A 4,018-nucleotide genomic window follows, 5' to 3' on the forward strand; every position below is an offset into this window, starting at 1 on the left:
CTGCTAACATCATAAAACAAATGTGAGCATCTTCCAGGGGGATTTTCCCAGAATAATGGCATGATTTGGCCTTGCACTGCTCAGGAAGGCCACCCCAGAAGTTGCAGGTTTACAGTAGTTGAAGTGGGATTAGCCCTCATGAAAGACTCAGGAATACTTTTTCTCAGTGAAAGTTTACAATAATATTTTAAAGACTCTCAACCAACACCCACACTTAAGCTTTGAAAACAGATAATGCATTTTTAATGGGATTGCACATCTGACAAGGAATTTGACTAATTCCTCTGATAGCAGACAGCTTCCTCCCCATAATTCATCTCAAAAGGATCAAAAATCAAAACACTCCCTGCCATCTTTGGAATGGCCCCCTCTGCCTGGAAAGGATCAGATCAATTCCAGCAATTCAATGGCAGGAGAATGGAGCCACAGATACCTGACCCCCTTTTGGGCTGTCCTACCAAAATAAGGGCTGGGGTGGAGCAGGGAGAGAGGGAAAAGCCTGGAGGACAAGGGGAAGTTGGGCTGCTGACACTGAGCCCATTGTTCCCACTTGGCCACCAGTGCTTCCACTCTCCCAGTGCTGCTGCAGCTCCCAAAACCTCCAGAGCTGCTCAAATCCCACCTCATCTTTGTCTGGGGTGGCTGAATTTGAGATGTTTCAGAAGGAAAAGTATAAGAGCTTGCTTCAGCTTTTTTATGATTTGCCCAAATGAGGATTTCCTACTCCAGAGGAGGGGACCACAATCACATGGCTGTGCCTTTAACACCACTCACAGCATAATCCCTTGTAGGTGCTCCACAGAACAAACCCCAGCCAGGTCTGTCAAGGCATTTTTAGCATTTGTTCTGTTAAAATACAAGAAGGAAAAAAAAAAAAAAACCAAACCCTGAGGTATTAGGGTGCACTAATCTTTAGAAAGGTTAATTTATTCATAGGGATTTTGACAGAGATGTATGGCTAGGCTGGAGTCCCAGGCACTTCTTCCCAAGGGGAACTGCTTGTGCAGAGCCTGACAGAAGGTGAGGGGGGCTTCAGAACAGCCCCAGACCCCATCAGCCAGGGGCTCCCAAGAGTTCTGAGCACTGCACTCACTGAGAGCAGCCCCTGCTCCCACCAAACCTCTGCTGCCTGTTGATGCAGCAGAGGCACCACAGCCATAGGGGCTCCAGACAGCAAAAGCATCTCTATCCCTCCCAAAATCATAGATAATGAGCTTATTTCCATTTTAGGGCAGGTGAAATGCAGCTCAGGGTGGTGTGAGCTGTGTCAGCAGGGGCTGGACAGCACACAGGGCTGCTTTGGGGAACAAGAGCTCTGCTTTCAGACATCTCAGCCCAGGCTCTCTTTGATTCTCCACTCTAATGTTTTGGATTTCCAGACAACCTTTGGGTGCTTGTTCTCAGATTGATGTTAGCAAGACTAAATGAAATGTGTTTTTCTGGATATTTGGGGATGTCTTCTCCAAAAACTCCAGAATATAAATCTGTGGATGCTCCAACAGGAGACATCTGCAAAAATGAACTCTATCCTTGAAATAAGCACATTGGAAAGGCAGGGGGGCATCACTCTGAGGTATTTGATCATGCCCTAATTTTTCCACTGGGAACAGAGTCTACTCCATAAAAAGATCTCTTACAGATTAGAATCTCTTCACCATTCTAAATTTAGGCAGAGAGGATGTGGCAGAAACCAGCCCGACCTTGTCCCTGCAGAGGCCTCTGGGACCTGTCAGGACACTGCAGGAAGCCAGCCTGATAACTGATTTGGCTGCTTCTTTTTCATTTGCTTGGAGTCTGTGCAATTCAAACTAAAATTTCCATGGGCTGTAAAAGGACAGAGCCAATTTGTGACTGGTCTGCTCTTCCTGCAGCAATTCTTCAACATCAGGAGCACCTGAGCTGATTCTGTGCTGGTGAGGGTGCAGCCAGCAGAGCCAGGAAAAGGAGCCTTTCCCTCCTTTCCCTCCTTTCCCTCCTTTCCTTCCTTTCCCATTGGGTTTGGAGCACTGTGTCCAGTTTGGCTTCACCAAAGGAAGGACCAAAGGAGGGGCTGGTTGTGGAGCCCTGGGCAGAGGTGACTCTTTCTGGCACACAGAGGAGGCAAAGGGGAGAGCTCAGCACTCTCAACTCAGGTTGTGAGCAGAGGATGCAGAGATGGCACCAGGCTGTCCCTGGAGGAGAGGGGCAGTGTGGGGGCTCTGGGCACCAGCTGGGAGGTGGAATTCCCAAATACACATCAGGACAGCAATCAAACACCACAGCAGCTGCCCAGAGAGGTTCTGCAGGCTCTGCCCTTGGGGGTGCTCAAACCACAGCCCTGAGCAACCCCATCCACGTGGAGCTGCTTGACCAGCAGGTTGGAGCAGAGGATCTCCAGAGCTCCATCCAACCTGGGCTCTGGAATTCCATGATTTCTTTCAGTGCCTGTCCCTGACACGCTGGACACATGAAATGCCTCCCCACACAGAGCCAAGCACCACTGGGAGTTCTGCACATTTGAACTGGGCTGCAGCAAAGCAACCTTCTATTCCCAAAAAAAAAAAGAGGGATTTGCCTGAGGTGCTTGTGCAGAGCCCTTGGCTGGACCAGGGTCTCAAACCAGCAGAGCACAATTCACCTCTGAGTGAAGAGCTCACCCCAGAGCTCCCACCTCCCTCCTCTCACATCATTTTCCTTATTTCCACTCCAAACACTTCCCAGCATCTCCCCCAGCACCAAAATCAGAAATGGCTCACCTGGTTTGGTCTCCACCTGCATTTCTGGCACTGCAAAGGACAAGGGACCAGCTCAGCTCGCCTGAGCCAAAAGCAATAATGCTCTGCTGACCAGAGCTAGTTAACTGCTAGTTTAGATTATTAACCTCTTGCACTTAATGAGAGTCCTGAGGCTGCTTAAGCCACAAGACTGAATTTCCCCTAACCACAAACATGGAATCCTCATTAATATGAATCAAGACACTTTCCCAGGAAGAAATAATTTGTAGAATGTAGAATCTACCCAGAAGCAAACGATGCTGGATTTAGAAGTATGTTTGAAACTTCTGCAGTTCAGTTTAATTTGTCCCCAAGGACAAGGAGGAAAGGTTGGATCACAAAATGGATTTTTATTTTTAATTGCCAGGTGTCACCAGACCTTAGCAAGAAAGATTCCTGATGTTTTCCCCAACACCCCCAAATACTTGTAATTATTTTCTGGGGAATTTTACTTGAAAAACGATCCATTTCTAACTGAATTTAAGCCTGTGTTATGCAAACAGTAAACCAGCTTGTTTGAAAGTAATCTGTACCCAAGGGCTAGCAGAGGAATAAAAATAAATAAAGTATGAGAGGTTTTACAAAACCACAGACACCACCAGGTTTTCCAGGTCTAAGGGAAGAAAACCTTGTGCTGCAGAGTCCCCTTTCCATCTTGGCAAGTGGGAGTTTTTAAGATGCTTTACAATCAATCCCCAGGTGGAGTGTGGCAGCCATCAGCACCTGCTCCCTCTGAAGAGGGATGTGGCTGTGTCCAGCAGCACAGCAGCCAGGACAGGAAGCCAAAATTATGGCATTAATTAGAAACTTCATCAGGGAAGGGCTGGGCAGCACAGGGTTGTCACTCAGTTTTGGTGTCACCACATCCCTGAGGCTCTGGGATCTTCTTTATGGCCACCAGTGGTCAGAGCCCCTCTGCTGCCCTGGATGCCCAAACTGGCTCATTTTGGGCTCTCAGGACCTTCAGCCCCATCCTGCTGAGGGTTCCTGAGCCAGACCTGGGTGCAGAGCAGCACCTGGGCAGGGCTGAGGGGAGGCACATCCCTGCCAGGTGCTCCCATCTCCGCAGGAGTTCTGGCGTGCCCCAGCTCTGAGGTGCCACGCCAGCCCTGCCCCGGGCGGGATTAAGCTGTAACAGGACCGGGGGGTGGCTTTCCCCATTGTTCTGCCCCATTGTCTGGATTCCACCCTCCTCCCGGAGCCTCAAAGGTGAAACCTGAGCGTGGCAGGAAGGTGGGGGGGATTTCTGTGGATCCTGAACCTGC

At 49.2% G+C, this 4,018-nt stretch overlaps 1 long non-coding RNA gene across 1 annotated transcript; it reads right to left on the reverse strand.

Annotated features, from left to right (window-relative positions):
• Positions 1 to 214: 214 nt before the first annotated feature.
• LOC306812163 lies at positions 215 to 3,245 on the reverse strand. The gene is made up of 2 exons (XR_013776809.1): positions 2,736 to 3,245; positions 215 to 846 (listed from the first exon to the last, which is right to left on the reverse strand). It is a non-coding gene; the product is annotated as an uncharacterized lncRNA (long non-coding RNA).
• Between the last annotated feature and the right edge of the window lie 773 nt (positions 3,246 to 4,018).

Source organism: Erithacus rubecula (genome assembly GCF_903797595.1).
Source record: "Erithacus rubecula genome assembly, chromosome: 24".
Taxonomy (NCBI): Eukaryota; Metazoa; Chordata; class Aves; order Passeriformes; family Muscicapidae; genus Erithacus; species Erithacus rubecula.